The following is an 18,675-nucleotide window of genomic DNA, read 5'->3' on the forward strand; positions in this document are numbered from 1 at the left end:
GTTGAAATAAGCCTGCATTATGGCAGACTATAAAATATATCTGATCACAGCGCGTGGAATAGCAAATAACAGTGGACTTCAAATTCTCTACATATGGTGCCAAGTGAGACGATTTCCTAAAAATACATAAATTCAAGATGTTAATTAGAAATAAACTAGCAATATCTTTCCTGGAGTTGAAATGTTGGAGCTCAGGAGCAAAAGAGAAGGGAAAGTTGTACTGAAGACAATGTGGTGAAAAACAGCAACATTTTGTAGGCTGGGACAGCTTAAAATCTAGGAAATTAAATAATAATTTGGAGACAGTAAATCTTATAAGCTGGTTTATGAATTCTTCCAAGGAAATAGTGGCATTTTTGTTTTCCTGGGAGGGTCGTATTTTGTATTTTTATACAACAACCAAGGAAAATATTGAGAGGAATTTTACTTTAAATAATGGGCTTTTTGGACAATAACTGGCTCTTGAGTGTGTTTTTTCTCACTCTCATGAGAGGCAAAATTAACCTAGCACAGGACTATTCTGAATAAAAATCCTTTACAAACTGCATTTTCTAGCAAGTGTATTTTCCCCCACTGGATATCTAAAAAAATTCTGTATAAAAATGTGAAGGTCTGCTTCTACAATGATAAAATATGAATGTAGAGCCAGAGTGGTTTTCACTAGACCACAAGTTAATATGCCCTAATAATAGATTTTTGTCTATGAAATATGTTTTATATACTTGGAAATTGCTCATTGATTTTTGTAATCCATAGGCCAAATATTAATAAACAGCCCCTAATGTTGCATCCAACATTTTTGGGTGCAAAATTAGAGCCTATGGTGAGTAGTTTTCAACATCTGATCTTTGTATAGTTACATTACAGCATGTTCATGTTTTCTTTGCATATAAAGTACTCCCTTAAGTCTTTTTCTGCATTCCTCTCTACCCCCATCTTCTCCTATCTGGTGGTATCACCCTACCTACCAACCCACCATTTCTGTCTGATCCACTGGATGCTTCATTACAGCCACCTAAAATGCCTGCATGAGATTCCCAATCAGTGTTTGCCAAGCTCCCAATCCCTCCTTTAAAGGTCTTATTAAAATTTCTGCTGAAGGATTCTAGCTCTATGAAGCACTTTGTATTATGGTTTTCTTCCATATTGCCCTGTTTTGATCCCACTGTGCCTTAAAAGTCATTGGTACAAAGACATGTCCGTCACACTACCTCTACAGTGTTGTGCATAAAAGTGGCATTATATGAATATAGTCAGTAGTCCTGTGGCAGGTGCTATAATATTGGGGTCCAGTCAGGATTTCTCCTTCCCTCAGCATCCCTGGGCTCAAATCTTTGCAGAGGTCATTCCCCTTCTCCTAAAAGCCACTAGGTGCCAAGTGGGAACTAGAACTCACTTGTCACCCCGTTTCCCTGGGCTATGTGGGTTTTGGGGAAGAAAGAAATTCCAGGGAGGAGTCATCCCAGGGCTCCTGAAGAATAATGAAAAGAACAACTTCCATGATAACCCCCCCATGAGATCTATTATGGTATGAATGAGGAACAGACATCTCAAAGTCAGGGAGGTATAAAAAGGTGGCTAAAAACTCACATTTTCATTTCCATGATTCTGGGTATGCTGTCTGCAGATCTGGTTCTGAAATATGAGTTACAGCACCTTGAAGGCTGCCAATTCCTAATACCCCAAACGGCCAAAAGGCAGCCAGGGATTGATGCAGCATGGTGGTATCTCCATTACATCCGTTGCCTCTAGCACACACATTACACTGACTATCCATCTTTTGGTGTCTCTATCCTGCTCTTTCACCATAGGAAGACTCCTTTTGTACTGGTGTGATGCACTCAGAGTCAGTTACATTGGCTATATGGCCAGAATCTATTAACGGTGCTGCATCAAAATGCTTTACATAAGGAGGCTGGCACCCGCCATCTCTGCCATTCCTGCCATGCTGCTACTGAACAAATATCCTAACTAATGTTTTAGTAAATACAAGTTTGCTTCCATACTTGTCCAGCGAAGTGGAATATGAGTTTTTAACTAATATTATATCATTTTAACCAATATATATTATGAAACAAATGATATTTAACTTCTTATAATTTCCCACAACAAACAAATTAAACAGCATAGGACTTTCTATTTCCTGGTTTTTGCCATGACAAACAACAGCCTCAGCTGAAAAAAAAAAAAAAGCCAATCAATCCCTTAAAATTTAAATGATTGCACTTTAACAATGTACATTGCACATATCTTCAACATACAGTATTGATCTATCTTATGTACTTCTATAACACCCATTATCATAGAATCCGAGTGCCTCACAGGCTTTTGTTTATTTACCTTCACAACAAGCCTGTGACATAGGAAAGTGGCGCTATCAGCATTTTTCAGAAGGGGAAATGAGGCCCAGAGAAGCTAAGGCCCAGATTGAAGATAGAAGTATAAATAACTTTGAGGCTCTAGGCCCAAGTGACTTTCCCAAGGCCTCACAAGAAGACCGTGATAGAGCACGGAATTCAACTGCTGCCTCTAAAATCCAAGGGTAATGCCCTAAAAATCTTTAGGGGACCAGCTTTCCTCTTATATGCATATATGTTCATAGCTATTACATGAACTATTATAAAGGGAAATTATTGGAGCACCATTTTATAAATTATTCAATCAGTTTAGCCCTTTGTTGTTGAATGATTTTTAAAGAAAAAGTATTCACTACTTTTAATTGCTTGAAAAGTTTTAAGAACACATTTCAATCTCTGTGTTAAACTGTTCACTTCAGCCATTTTGTATTATTCATTTGTGGTGTTTAATTGGTCATCTAAGTCACATGGTACAAGTTTTGCTTCCCTGATAGGAAGGCTGAACCTATTTAAACAGGAACTTGTCGATACTCTTCTCTGTGAAGGAATACTCATGCTCAAAGTGAATATGTATATTTGTATGAAGAACACCCTTTCCCCAAACATTTATTCAAACAATAACCTACCTAAGCAACTGTCACAAACAGGGTGAAATTCATCTTTGTGCACAGGGCCAACACAAGATGTATGCAGCACGTTAAGTTGCACTTAAGCCCTATTTCCTGGGTTTTTTTGCTAGCCCTCTGCACAGGGGCGAATTTCGCTAACAGAAAGTAAAACAGACCGTAGACATGATCAAACTGAACAGCCATTTGGAATCGGACCAAAGTGTCCAAACACTGGTTTGTGACCAGCTCTACGAATCCTATATTAAACCCCTGCAAAAGTCTGCAGTATGTGGAAGAAAAGCCACCACATGGAGCTACTATAGCTGGTAAGAAGCATGCATTGAACTAAATTAGTGCACAATTGTCGAAAATTCAGAAATTGTAACTAAATATGAGCCAGAGATCACTTAGAGAGATGAAGACTGACACATTCCTGGCCTCTGTTTCAACCTCACCTATAGATTTAGAGATGATCCTGGACTCACATATAGGCACATAAATACCTTTACTCATGTCAATGGTCCTACTAAAATCCTAAATATTTGCTGGTAGTATGTGCAGAATAACTTTAGGCAGAATCATAGAACTATAGGGTTAGAAGGGACCACAAGGTTCATATGGTCTAATTCCCTGGCAAGATGCAGGATTTGTTGCATCTAAACCATCTAAGACAGATGACTATCCAGCCTCTCTCTGAAAATATCCAGTTAAAGAGCTTCCACAGCTCCCTAGGAAAATTGTTCTACTGTTCTTACAGTTAGAAAGCTTTTTCCTGAGATTATATATAAATTTGCTATGCCATAGTTTGAACTGATTGCCTCTTGTCCTGCCCTCTGTGGCAAGAGAGAACAATTTTTCTCCACCTTTCCTATAGCAGCCTTTAAAGTATTTGAAGTCTGCTACCATGTCTCCCCTTAAACACATCTTTTCAAAACTAAACATACTCAGATCCTTCAGCCTTTGCTCATATGGCTTGCGTTCCATCCCTTGGATCATCTTTGTTGCTCACCTCTAAATCCTTTCCAGTTTCTCTACATCTTTTCTATCCATTGGTGATCAAAACTGGACACAGTACTCCAGCTGAGGCCAGCTGAGGTCTAACTAGCGCCGAGTAGAGCAGTACCATCACCTCCTATGACTTACATGCTATGCACTTCATTTTTTCTCTTAGTTTCCCAGTCAAACAGGGATATCAATGCTCACCCACCTTTTTAACAACGCAAAGTTGCTAAAAGGTACAAAAGATATGGATCTCAGCCAATAATCACAAAGGAATGAATGCTGGACCCTACTTACCCAGTAGAGCTACCCACTGATCAGGATATGTAGGAGCACATGATGGACCTGTAGTAAATAACCCTTTGAGAGTTGTCAGATCAAAATGTACTCCTTGGCTGTGAACCCATCAGTCTAATTTAACTGGGGAGAAATGCACCAACTCCCAGCCCAGTTTGGCCATCAATGTTGCACCACCTCCTCTGTTCTCAACCTTCAGTGTTTTAATAATTATTATTAGTATGCATAACAAGTCAGACAGTGGTAAGTGGTGGACTAAGGAACTTCACCCAGTGGAAGGAGGAAGGATTTGGCAGATGCATAAGTGCTAAGCAGCCACTACTGATTAAGTCCACTCCAAGGACACAAATATGATTCTACAACCTCAGAGAAGGGTGGATCAGAAATTAACTCATAGAATGGATTCTTGATTCTTAGTAATCTGGTCAGATTTTTCATTCAATCCCTATAAAAATGGGCTATATGTATGACCAAGGAGGAAGGGGACAGGACACAAAGAAGAGGTAGAATTGGGGAAAGAAAAATGGAGGAGGCATATATTGTCAGTATGTAACTTCACAAGATTTGTATAGAAACTAATATATTTCACAGTAATCTCTATAGATGCCATAGATATCCATAAAGGTTTTTTTTTCTTTTTTCCACATATCTCTATAGAGAGTTTCTGTAATTCTTTAAAATAAATGCCTATAAAGGGAGACTGTGTAACAATCTACTTCATTTTTCTGTCTCCCAGTGTCTCAAAGGAGAACTAAATTAATCTTTTTTACCTATCCACAGTGATGTTCTGTGAATAGATTGCAGTTGTGTTACCCCAGTGCTGTTGTATAAATAAATTACCATAAAGCCTGAAGGTGCAAATGGGAAAAGCAGGTGTTACAGGTGGGGGAAAACTAAACCACACTAAAATAGAGCTCAGTATAATGAAGCTTTTGTCCAAGCTTTCCTCTTTCTGTTATACTGAAGAGATTTCAAGGTTGCACTAAAACCAATCTGTGTCCATAAAGTCAAACCTTTTAAACTCTCATTCATTATAAAATTAATACATTGCTAGGTTACAGAGTAACAGCCGTGTTAGTCTGTATTCGCAAAAAGAAAAGGAGTACTTGCGGCACCTTAGAGACTAACCAATTTATTTGAGCATAAGCTTTCGTGAGCTACAGCTCACTTCATCGGATGCATACTGTGGAAACTGCAGAAGACATTATATACACAGAGACCATGAAACAATACCTCCTCCCACCCCACTCTCCTGCTGGTAATAGCTTATCTAATGTGATCACTCTCCTTACAATGTGTATGATAATCAAGTTGGGCCATTTCCCTTTTTTCCAAAAACCACACACACAAACTCACTCTCCTGCTGGTAATAGCCCATCCAAAGTGACCACTCTCTTTACAATGTGTATGATAATCAAGGTGGGCCATTTTCAGCACAAATCCAGGTTTTCTCACCCCCCTCCCTTTTTTCCAAAAACCACACACACAAACTCACTCTCCTGCTGCTAATAGCTTATCCAAAGTGACCACTCTCCTCACAATGTGTATGATAATCAAGGTGGGCCATTTCCAGCACAAATGCAGGTTTTCTCACCCCCCCCCCCCAAAAAACACACACACACACACACAAACTCACTCTCCTGCTGGTAATAGCTTATCCAAAGTGACCACTCTCCCTACAATGTTCATGATAATCAAGGTGGGCCATTTCCAGCACAAATCTAGGTTTTCTCAACCCCCCCCCCCACACACACACAGACTCACTCTCCTGCTGGTAATAGCTCATCCAAACTGACCACTCTCCTTACAATGTGTATGATAATCAAGGTGGGCCATTTCCAGCATAAATCCAAGTTTAACCAGAACGTCTCGGGGGGGGAGGGGTAGGAAAAACAAGGGGAAATAGGCTGCCTTGCATAATGACTTAGCCACTCCCAGTCTCTATTTAAGCCTAAATTAATATTAGCCAATTTACAAATGAATTCCAATTCAGCAGTTTCTCGCTGGAGTCTGGATTTGAAGTTTTTTTCTTTTAAGATAGCGACCTTCATGTCTGTAATTGCGTGACCAGAGAGATTGAAGTGTTTTCCGACTGGTTTATGAATGTTATAATTCTTGACATCTGATTTGTGTCCATTTATTCTTTTACGTAAGAAGCATGTAGTAGTTTAAAAGTTTAGTGTCCTTTTTCTTTTGTAGAGAAGCAAAGTGTGCGTTGTAAATGGCTTGTCTAGTTTTAGGAAATTCCAGCCACGAGGAAGTTTGTGTGGAAGGTTGGTTTTTTATGAGAGTATCCAGTTCTGAGAGCTCATTCTTAATCTTTCCCTGTTTGCTGTAAAGGATGTTGATCAGATGATTCCGCTGGAATTTACTAAAACTAGACAAGCCATTTACAACGCACACTTTGCTTCTCTAGAAAAGAAAAAGGACACTAAACTTTCTAAACTACTACATGCTACAAGGGGCCACAGCAACGGTTCCCTCAACCCACCCAGCAATATTGTTAATCTATCCAACTATACTCTCAGCCCAGCAGAAGAAGCTGTCCTATCTCGGGGCCTCTCCTGCCCCTCCACCCCCACGAACATGATTCAGTTCTGTGGTGACCTAGAATCCTATTTTCGACGTCTCCGACTCAAGGAATATTTCCAAAATACCTCTGAACAACACACTAATCCACAGAGGCCTCCCTACCAACATTACAAAAAGAAGGATTCTAGGTGGACTCCTCCTGAAGGTCGAAACAGCAGACTGGACTTCTACATAGAGTGCTTCCGCCGACGTGCACGGGCTGAAATTGTGGAAAAGCAGCATCACTTGCCCCATAACCTCAGCCGTGCAGAACACAATGCCATCCACAGCCTCAGAAACAACTCTGACATCATAATCAAAAAGGCTGACAAAGGAGGTGCTGTTGTCATCATGAATAGGTCGGAATATGAACAAGAGGCTGCTCGGCAGCTCTCCAACACCACTTTCTACAAGCCATTACCCTATGATCCCACTGAGAGTTACCAAAAGCAACTACAGCATTTGCTCAAGAAACTTCCTGAAAAAGCTCAAGAACAAATCCGCACAGACACACCCCTGGAACCCTGACCTGGGATATTCTATCTACTACCTAAGATCCATAAACCTGGAAATCCTGGGCGCCCCATTATCTCAGGCATTGGCACCCTGACAGCAGGATTGTCTGGCTATGTAGACTCCCTCCTCAGGCCCTACACTCCCAGCACTCCCAGCTACCTTCGAGACACCACTGACTTCCTGAGGAAACTACAATCCATTGGTGATCTTCCTGATAACACCATCCTGGCCACTATGGATGTAGAAGCCCTCTACACCAACATTCCACACAAAGATGGACTACAAGCCGTCAAGAACACTATCCCCGATAATGTCACGGCTAACCTGGTGTCTAAATTTTGTGACTTTGTCCTTACCCATAACTATTTTACATTTGGGTACAATGTATACCTTCAGATCAGCGGCACTGCTATGGGTACCCGCATGGCCCCACAGTATGCCAACATTTTTATGGCTGAATTAGACCAACGCTTCCTCAGCTCTCGTCCCCGAACACCGTACTCTACTTGCGCTACATTGATGACATCTTCATCATCTGTACCCATGGAAAAGAAGCCCTTGAGGAATTCCACCATGATTTCAACAATTTCCATCCCACCATCAACCTCAGCCTGGTCCAGTCCACACAAAAGATCCACTTCCTGGACACTACATTGCTAATAAACAATGGTCACATAAACACCACCCTATACCGGAAACCTACTGACCGCTATTCCTACCTACATGCCTCCAGCTTTCACCCTGACCACACCACACGATCCATCATCTACAGCCAAGCTCTGCAATACAACCGCATTTGCTCCAACCCCTCAGACAGAGACAAACACCTACAAGATCTCTATCAAGCATTCTTACAACTACAATACCCACCTGCGGAAGTGAAGAAACAGATTGATAGAGCCAGAAGAGTTCCCAGAAGTCACCTACTACAGGACAGGCCGAACAAAGAAAATAACAGAACACCACTAGCCGTCACCTTCAGCCCCCAACTAAAACCCCTCCAATGCATTATTAAAGATCTACAACCTATCCTGAAGGATGACCCAACACTCTCACAAATCTTGGGAGACAGGCCAGTCCTTGCCTACAGACAGCCCCCCATCCTGAAGTAAATACTCACCAACAACCACATACCAAACAACAGAACCACTAACCCAGGAACCTATCCTTGCAACAAAGCCCGTTGCCAACTGTGCCCACATATCTATTCAGGGGACATCATCACAGGGCCTAATAACATCAGCCACACTATCAGAGGCTCGTTCACCTGCACATCCACCAATGTGATATATGCCATCATGTGCCAGCAATGCCCCTCTGCCATGTACATTGGTCAAACTGGACAATCTCTACGTAAAAGAATAAATGGACACAAATCAGATGTCAAGAATTATAACATTCATAAACCAGTTGGAGAACACTTCAATCTCTCTGGTCACGCAATTACAGACATGAAGGTCGCTAACTTAAAAGAAAAAAACTTCAAATCCAGACTCCAGCAAGAAACTGCTGAATTGGAATTCATTTGCAAATTGGCTACTATTAATTTAGGCTTAAATAGAGACTGGGAGTGGCTAAGTCATTATGCAAGGTAGCCTATTTCCCCTTGTTTTTTCCTACCACTCCGCCCCCCAGACGCTCTGGTTAAACTTGGATTTGTGCTGGAAATGGCCCACCTTGATTATCATACACATTGTAAGGAGAGTGGTCAGTTTGGATGAGCTATTACCAGCAGGAGAGTGAGTCTGTGTGTGGCGGGGCGGAGGGTGAGAAAACCTGGATTTGTGCTGGAAATGGCCCACCTTGATTATCATGCACATTGTAGGGAGTGTGGTCACTTTGGATAAGCTATTACCAGCAGGAGAGTTAGTTTGTGTGTGTGGTTTTTGAAAAAAAGGGGGCGGGGGGTTAGGAAACCTGGATTTCTGCTGGAAATGGCCCACCTTGATTATCATACACATTGTAAAGTGAGTGGTCACTTTGGATGGGCTATTACCAGCAGGAGAGTGAGTTTGTGTGTCGCGGGGCGGAGGGTGAGAAAACCTGGATTTGTGCTGGAAATGGCCCAACTTGATTATCATACACATTGTAAGGAGAGTGATCACTTTAGATAAGCTATTACCAGCAGGAGAGTGGGGTGGGAGGAGGTATTTTTTTCATGCTTTGTGTGTATATAAAAAGATCTTCTACACTTTCCACAATATGCATCCCATGAAGTGAGCTGTAGCTCATGAAAGTTTATGCTCAAATAAATTGGTTAGTCTCTAAGGTGCCACAAGTACTCCTTTTCTTATTGCTAGGTTAATAATAATTTCCCCAGCCATCTGATAAAATATATAATTTACTTGAAATGTTTCATAATATATAGAGAACCAAAACTTTAAACTTTCATTCTTTCAGAGTCTGGGTGTAGACCTTACAGTGCACTTATAAGGGCCAGTAAAATTAGGGTTATGACAGCAATATCTAAACAAATACTTTGCCTCAGTCTTTAATAAGGCTAAAGAGGATCTTAGGGATAATGGTAGCATGACAGAGGATATGGAGGTAGATATTACCATATCTGAGGTAGAAGCAAAACTCAAACAGCTTAATGGGACTAAATCGGGGGGCTCAGATAATCTTCATCCAAGAATATTAAAGGAATTGGCACCCAAAATTGCAAGCCCATTAGCAAGATTTTTTAATGAATCTGTAAACTCAGGGGTTGTACCATATGATTGGAGAATTACTAACATAGTTCCTATTTTTAAGAAAGGGGAAAAAGAAGTGATCCGGGTAACTACAGGCCTGTTAGTTTGACATCTGTAGTATGCACTGTCTTGGAAAAAAATTTGAAGGAGAAAGTAGTTAAGGACATTGAAGTCAATGGTAAATGGGACAAAATACAACATGGTTTTACAAAAGGTAGATTGTGCCAAACCAACCTGATCTGCTTCTTTGAGAAAGTAACAGATTTTTTAGACAAAGGAAATGCAGTGGATCTAACTTACCTAGATTTCAGTAAGGCGTTTGATATGGTGCCACATGGGGAATTATTAGTTAAATTGGAAAAGATGGGGATCAATATGAAAATTGAAAGTTGGATAAGGAATTGGTTAAAGGGGAGACTACAGCGGGTCCTATTGAAAGGTGAACTGTCAGGCTGGAGGTTACCAGTGGAGTTCATCAAGGATTGGTTTTGGACCAATCTTATTTACTCTTTTTATTACTGACCTCGGCACAAAAAGTGGAAGTGTGCTAATAAAGTTTGCAGATGATACAAAGCTGGGAGGTATTGCCAATTTAGAGAAGGACTGGGATATCATACAGGAGGATCTGGATGACCTTGTAAACTGGAGTAATAGTAATAGGATGCAATTTAATAGTGAGAAGTGTAAGGTTATGCATTTAGAGATCAATAACAAGAATTTTAGTTATAAGCTGGGGATGCATCAATTAGAAGTAATGGAGGAGGAGGAGAAGGACCTTGGAGTATTGGTTGATCATAGGATGACTATGAGCCGCCAACGTGATATGGCAGTGAAAAAAGCTAATGCGGTCTTGGGATGCATCAGGGGAGGTATTTCCAGTAGAGATAAGGAGGATTTAGTGCCGTTATACAAGGCACCGGTGAGACCTCACCTGGAATACTATGTGCAGTTCTGGTGTCCCATGTTTAAGAAGGATGAATTCAAACTGGAACAGGTACAGAGAAGGGCTACTAGGATGATCCGGGGAATGGAAAACTTGTCTTATGAAAGGAGACTCAAGGAGCTTGGCTTGTTTAGCCTAACTAAAAGAAGTTTGAGGGGAGATATGATTGCTCTCTATACATATATCAGAGGGATAAATACCGGAGAGGGAGAGGAATTATTTAAGCACAGTACCAATGTGGACACAAGAACAAATGGATATAAACTGGTCATTGGGAAGTTTAGACTTGAAATTAGACGAAGGTTCCTAACCATCAGAGGAGTGAAGTTTTGGAATAGCCTTCTAAGGGAAGCAGTGGGGGCAAAAGATCTATCTGGCTTCAAGATTAAACTTGATAAGTTTATGGAGGAGATGGTATGATGGGATAACATGATTTTGGTAATTAATTGATCTTTAAATATTAATGGTAAATAGGCCTAATGGCCTGTGATGGGATGTTAGATGTGGTGGGATCTGAGTTACCCAGGAAAGAATTTTCTGTAGTATCTGGCTGATGAATCTTGCCCATATGCTCAGGGTTTAGCTGATCGCCATATTTGGGGTCAGGAAGGAAATTTCCTCCAGGGCAGATTGGAAGAAGCCCTGGAGGTTTTTTGCTTTCCTCTGTAGCATGGGGCATGGGTCACTTGCTGGAGGATTCTCTGCTCCTTGAAGTCTTTAAACCACTTCAATAACTCAGACATAGGTGAGAGGTTTTTCGCAGGAGTGGGTGGGTGAGATTCTGTGGCCTGCATTGTGCAGGCGGTCAGACTAGATGATCATAATGGTCCCTTCTGACCTTAGTATCTATGAATCTATGAATAGAGTGAGTGGTTGTTAGTACAAAGGAAAATTACCCTTTAGTCTAGCTTTTTATTTAAAAAAAAATATACATTGTGGCCAGATGGTAGAGCAGAGAACCATAGTCCAGTAAGGTTTAATTGTTCTTTTTGAAGTTCTAACTGTAATTTTCTTTGTTATGTTAGGTGCATCACTTAACCTATGTGCACCTTAGTTTATCCATCTGTAAAATCTATTTAAAGTTACTTGTTTACTTTATGTTTGTAGAGCACTTTGGTGATACTCAGATGAAAGCTGTTATAAACAGCTGTGCCTGATTCACTAGAGTTACTCTAGTTTTGTGCAGCTGCTGTAATTTCATTTAAGTCAGTGCTCTTACATCAGCAAAAACTGGAATAATTTAGTGTTGAATCAAGCCCAGTAAATATACATTATAATTAGCCATAAAAATACTACTGGAATAGTAATGACTGTAAAAGGAATACAAACACAACAGAGTGCATAAGAAAGATGACATATGTTTCTGCAATTTTTTCACTTTCTAAACATCAAAAAGCGCATCTTTTTAGGCCTAATTGGTCTGTAAATTAGCAGTTCAAACAAAGCACAAAGTAAGATTGTTTTCCTAATCCAACACTTAAGTGTGCTAGTAACATTTTTCTGTCTTACAGCAGACAGAAGTTGGCCTGACCCTGGATAAATATTGATCTAATAAGTCTAGCATTGAATTAAAGCATGTATATAATGAAGGAAGGCCCACAAATGAAAAGAGCACAACAATTTAGTCAGTGTTATGGATCTGCTGTTGGGACAATAAAGATCAGTACAGTATTTCACAGAGTTTACGATAGTCATAGGAAAGAAAAAGCCCTCCAGCTGATGGTTACGTGATAGCAAAGATGGGGATAAAGTATGTGGTCCCTTGGTGTCTCTAGCTCACCATATCTCACAGTACAGTGACTGTCCACCGTGTTCTCCATGTCTACAATGTTCAGCCTGCCCAGATTACAATAATGTGAATATAGTACTGTACATAATTATTTCCCTCAGGTGAATTCAGAAGAGAACATCTCAACTAGGACAGCTTCATTCATTTCCCCTTTTTTAAATAATAGTGTCCTCAGAATAATATTTATTAGAGTTTCATTCCAGTAGTCCCAACAGATTTCCTTACTTTTTTCCTTAGAGAAAAGCAATGATATAAGAAGATATATGACCACAAATATGATACTGACAATAAGAAGCATTAATTAACAAATTAATTAAACACACTTTGTTCCTTTCCCCTGATGGGGAAGAAACCAGATTCCAGTTTTTTTTTAGAAAGTAGACTGTATAAAGAGACACATGCATAAATCTGCTCTCTAAATATTGCAGCTTCAATAAACTATATCTCGGGCTTCTTTCTTCAGGGTGGATTCAGATTGTTTTCTTAAACTGGTTCACCCATCCCTAATCCAGTTTGCCAACATAATTTACTTCTGCTTTTGGTGATGTCCTAGCAGCTGCAGAAATAATATAACCCCTTCTGGCCTTCACTCACATCTAAAACAAAACAGCTTTGATGCAATGGAATAATTTATATTTAGCTACATTTGCTCAGGGCAGTTATATAGTACAGCATATTGGATAATCTTCACTGAATTTTTTTTTTTTACTTTGAAAATAAATGTAGGAACTTCCTAATTCTTTCCTATTTTGACCTGTGCACATCCTTAAGGTTGAGTGCATATATGTATTATGTGTCCGAGGGGACAAGGGGAGATCAGTGAATAACAAAAACATGCATTTGAGCATATAACACATTTTCCCATATGATCTATGGTCTTTGATAGCAAAAAACATATTCTTTTATTGTAACAGAAGCAAAGTTGAGGTATTTCATAAAGTCACTTTCATTAAGTATTACCTAACAGCAAGCACATGTGCAAAACTCTGAACCTTTCTCTCTTATAATCATAAGAAAATTACTATGTATTGTAAAAAATGACAATGGGGTGATTTTCTCTTCACAGCATGCAACCCTCCCTTTATCTTTATTTTTCTTATTCTTGCACTAAACTTGTCAATATTTTACAGAAGCACTGCATCCAAATACAATTAATGAATGGTTCTCTCGGCAACTATGGTCTTGGATGGAGCTGTGTAGTTCACTATGACCTGTTGAACCATAGATGACAACTCTTCCCTTTTTGTGCAGGAGTGAAATAACAGACTATGTCCCATGAGCTCAGGATTAAAACATGAAGGACACAGTGCACATTGGCAATATCTAGTCAAGATCTGGTCAAAGTTACAGGTTTCCCCATGGCTGACAAGCCACAAAGGAGAAGTCAAAGTGGGATAAGCATGCCCCAAATTTCTTCGCCAGCAACATCTACCCCTTCCACACGATAAGTGTTCTTCCCAGGTTCTTGGAAGCAAATTGACCCCCAGATTTCAGTAGCAGAAGCTTCCTCCACGGGGAGGAAGAGAAAGATTCAAGGATCACAGGAGACAAACTGGGGGTTATTAATAAGTGCCAGAATCAGAAGAATGCAAAGGTGAGCTTTAAGGTATCTTTGCACACATATTCCTGACTTCTAATTCTGTGGGGAAGACTCATACCCATTTAAATGCTAAATTTTAGCACTTTAAAAATGTGGCAACACACTCTAATATCTATAAATACTCATCATATTTCTCACTGTAAAAGGTGTTATCCTATAGGAAATGGAGGGGAGACCCTCTTAATTAACTAGGTAATCTGTTTTAAAAAAAGTAAATAATCCTCTCCTTCTAGGCATAGCAATTTAAAAAAAAACGTGAGGAGCGTGACTAATGTTTTGAAGTTTTATAAAATGCAAACATCTCAAAACACTAACCGATGACAAAGGACAAACCTCATTTCCTCTGAGTTAAAGAGGTTGATCTGATATTAGTTGCAGAATGTGCCGTGTCCTCAGGATTAATAAGGGAAAACATATAAGAAATTAAAAAATCTTACCAGAGAGAAGTGAAGGAAAGACAGCACACAGCAGACTGTTGCAAAATGGCTGCTTTCAGGCTGCAGCACCTTCATTCTGCCATATTTAAAATACTGGGCACCTAAAAAGGCATGAGGGGGAAAGTGCCCCCTCTCCTGCAGCCAAGTGATTTTGTGAGACTCTTCATGTATTTTATGTAAGTTGTAGCCCTCATGGCTGAAGAGGGAAATTTGAAAAGTTCAATCCTAAAAACTAAAAACCAGAAGGTAAAAAAATATAATAAAAACAAAATTATTACTTTGAAAAAATATCATATTTTTTCTCCCAAGTGATGATTTTTAAACACATGGAGTTATAGTTCTGGGCAAACCTCATAGCAAAGAATTAGTAAGGATGAGGCAAATACAAAAGAAGCTGCTCTTGGGGTAGGTTCTTTGTGTAGTGTTCCACCACCATTATATTGCTCTTAATCTGGCAGTGATAATAAAAGTACCATTGCTTATAGTCGAAAGACTTCAGTGTGTGCTCAATCTAGGTGATTCTTGGCCTATTTACAACCTGCTATAAAGTAACACCTACACACACAGATAACGGACACATGGCACATTCTAGTAAAAGTGTAAAAGCTTATTGGTTGTTAGTTTTTCTTTTAACTTAATAAAGGGCCACATCCTGCTTCATTTCATCACTGGGAGCTGGAGAGGGCCTACCTGTCCGTGCTTAACGGTGTTTTATATCCACAGAGGTGTAAAGATGCAGGGCAATAGAGAATCTGGCCATTGCTTCTATTTTTCTCTCAGATCAACACACCCAGATAATCTGTGAAACAAGTGTTTCTTTTTTAAAACAGTATAAAGTAATATTAATCATAGTGTTGTCTTGGCTTACTTTAGGGTCTGGTGTTCAGCAGCCTAGCAAAAAGGGGCACTGATCCTGTTTGCGGCTTCTGGAAATAATTACTACAGAATTCCCTTTACTTATACCAATATTGACTGTTATACTTGTGTGAGCATCCCATTGACTTTGACAGGACTGTTCCTGAGACGAATGCAAGCATCATTTGATGAAAAATGATCTAATACGGGTCTCATGCTTTTTACCTCATTTCCTTGCCTTGTCAGAACTACTTGTGCCATTAATGAACAGTTGAAACAAGGAAGAAATATGTGTAAGTTTAAGATCACGTAGCTGATTAATGGCACAAGTAGTTCTGACAAGGCAGCAAATTGAGGTAAAAAGCACAAGACCCTTTGTCATGCTGTCTGGACTGGCTCACAACTGTGAGTGCCTACCTCAGGGCAAACTGTCAGAAAACAGGGCAGTGGTGGTGTGAGCTATGATTATATTTCACCAAGCCGTAATGTGAACCCCTGGATCACTGTAACAGTCTTACCATGGAGTCACAGACAGTTCCCTCAGACTGTCCAGTCTATCTTGCCACCCAGACAAACTGGACTTTCTGATAAAAGGTCACTTCAACCAAAACTCACACCACATCAGGTTACTCCCAGTCCCAAGAGACCAGTCACTTTCCCCAGATCGCTTGGTACTCCAGATCTTACTCCAAAGACAATGCTGGTAGCCAATTCTATAGTAAACTAACTAAAGGTTTATTAGCTAAGAAAAAGGATGAGAGTTACTGAGAGGTTAAAGCAGGTAAAATATGTGTACAGCTGAGCCACAGTTTATAATTCCATATGGTAGCAGAGATTTAGTAATCTGCCAGTTTCCCAAAAGTCTCTCGGGGTTACCCAAAGAAACTCAAGGGGTCTCAGTCTTCTCGTTCTGTTTTTCTGCCCTGTTATAATCCAAACAGTCCAGAGATACAGAATCTTTCCTTGAATCTATACTTATAGATTTTTCTCACAGAAAACAAGCTGACAGGGTAACTACCCATGTGAGTTTTCCTTTGATGACAGAGAGAGAGGAATGCATTTAGAATCTTTAACCTTTCATCATTACACACAATCAGGCCCTTTCAGAGGTTCAGAGAGGCCCGGGCCACTTCCATCTTTTGAGACCCCCCCCCCCCGGCCATAATAAAAATAAAAAATGATGACACATGAAAACAAAATAAGGCACCAAAAAAGAGTGAGACATCATTTGATTTTTTTTTTTATTTAATGAATGCTTTTCTAGCCTTTTTCTGTGCAAATGCACTAATTATTGAGGAAAAATCTAACTTTCATGCAATGTCACAGTTGATATAAGCATGGCAAGCCCATTCAAATGCTCTTGTCCCATAGTTGAATGGTGATAGTTCTTTACCTGCTTCAGCACATTGAAAGTGTGTTCACCTGAAGCTACTGATGTAGACAAACTGACAAAAATACACAGTGCACTTGTAGATCTTCATTACTCAGTCTGTTGAACTGCCAAAGAAACCCAAAAAGGGTACAAGTTAGTCAAAGTGACTCAACTTGATGTATAAGATCTGATTGAATAGAGTCAACAATGACAAGGACGACCTATAATGCTGCTCAGCATTGGATTCAGTAGGTAAGTTGCAATTGGTGGAGAACTCAGATGAAATGCCAATATTCTGTGCTACTAATTTGGACTCAGTCAGGATCACATCCCATTGTTCATGAATCTGTTGAATGTAATTGATAAGACTTTCAGTGTTATCCCTCTCAACATCAAGTGTAGCAGTGTGTTCTTCAAATACCAGATTAGTTTGGTGGATCACTGTAAGTAGCTTCATCCACAAAGATGTCATCAGCATGATTCAAATTTGGATGTGTTCTTCTGAATAGATTGAAGTTCAGTTCGAGCCTGTGCAGTGAGATTGAGAGATTCAAGCTCATTTAAAGCCTTTCTCACTGAATTCAAATGCTGTGCAACTGGTTGAACACCATCAATCCATGCAAACCATCTAGATTTGGATATCCCATGCAGTGAAACAGGAAGATATTGCTTCAGAATTTCCCACCTTTGTGGACTGCTACTGAAGTGATTGTACATTTGCTGAACAGTTACAAACTAAGTAATTGCGTCCTTGCATGATTCAGCACAGTCAACATCTACAAGGTTCAGTGTGTGGTTTCCACAGCTGGAGAAAATACAGTTTGAATTATGCTCAAGCAGAATTGCTTGTACACTTTTGTACTTCCCAGCCATATTAGACCCATTGTCATAAGTGTGGCCAATGCAGACTTGAAAATCTAACTTAAAACCTTCTAGAATTGCTAGTACTTGAGCAGCAATTTCTATTCCAGTTTTCTCTCGTGAAATTAGCAAACAAAATAAACCTTTCTTCAACTGAAAATTTTGAGCAGTCTACAATCTTCACATATCGAATAACCATAGTAGTCTGTTCCTTGTGAGAACAATCTGGAATGGCATCAACAATGATTGAAAAATACTTGGCGTTTTGAAGCTCATCAAGAATTGTGGTTTGTATGAATGACCCACAAAGCTCAATAAACTCATTTTGTATGCAAGTGGAGAGATAATGGACTTGCATGTCCTTTTGACTGTCTTGCGATTCTCAAACATGTTTAACATGCTCTGATAAAAGTGGGTCATATTTGCTGAGGAGCTCAACTATGCCTACAAAGTTTCCATTTGCACGATCACCAATACGTTAACTGGAACCAAAGAAAGTCAATCCCCACTCAGAAAGAAAAAGGATGACATTAAGGATGTGCTCAGGAAGTTTTTCCCAGTTATTGGTTTCTGTAGAGAGTTCAGTCAAGAGTAAATTCTCAACTGAACTTTCAGGTGATGCTGTCCTACTGGCTGATTTCCATGCAACATAGTTTTCTTTGTATGACTTTGAACACTCATGTGATGGTATTAGGTCTTTCAACTTCCTCCAAACTCTGTTGATGCTCCATACTGATTGATCAGAAAGAACTGATGCATTTTCAGCCCTTTTGTTTA

The sequence above is a fragment of the Lepidochelys olivacea genome, assembly GCF_965140295.1.
Source record: "Lepidochelys olivacea isolate rLepOli2 genome assembly, chromosome: 1".
Taxonomy (NCBI): domain Eukaryota; kingdom Metazoa; phylum Chordata; order Testudines; family Cheloniidae; genus Lepidochelys; species Lepidochelys olivacea.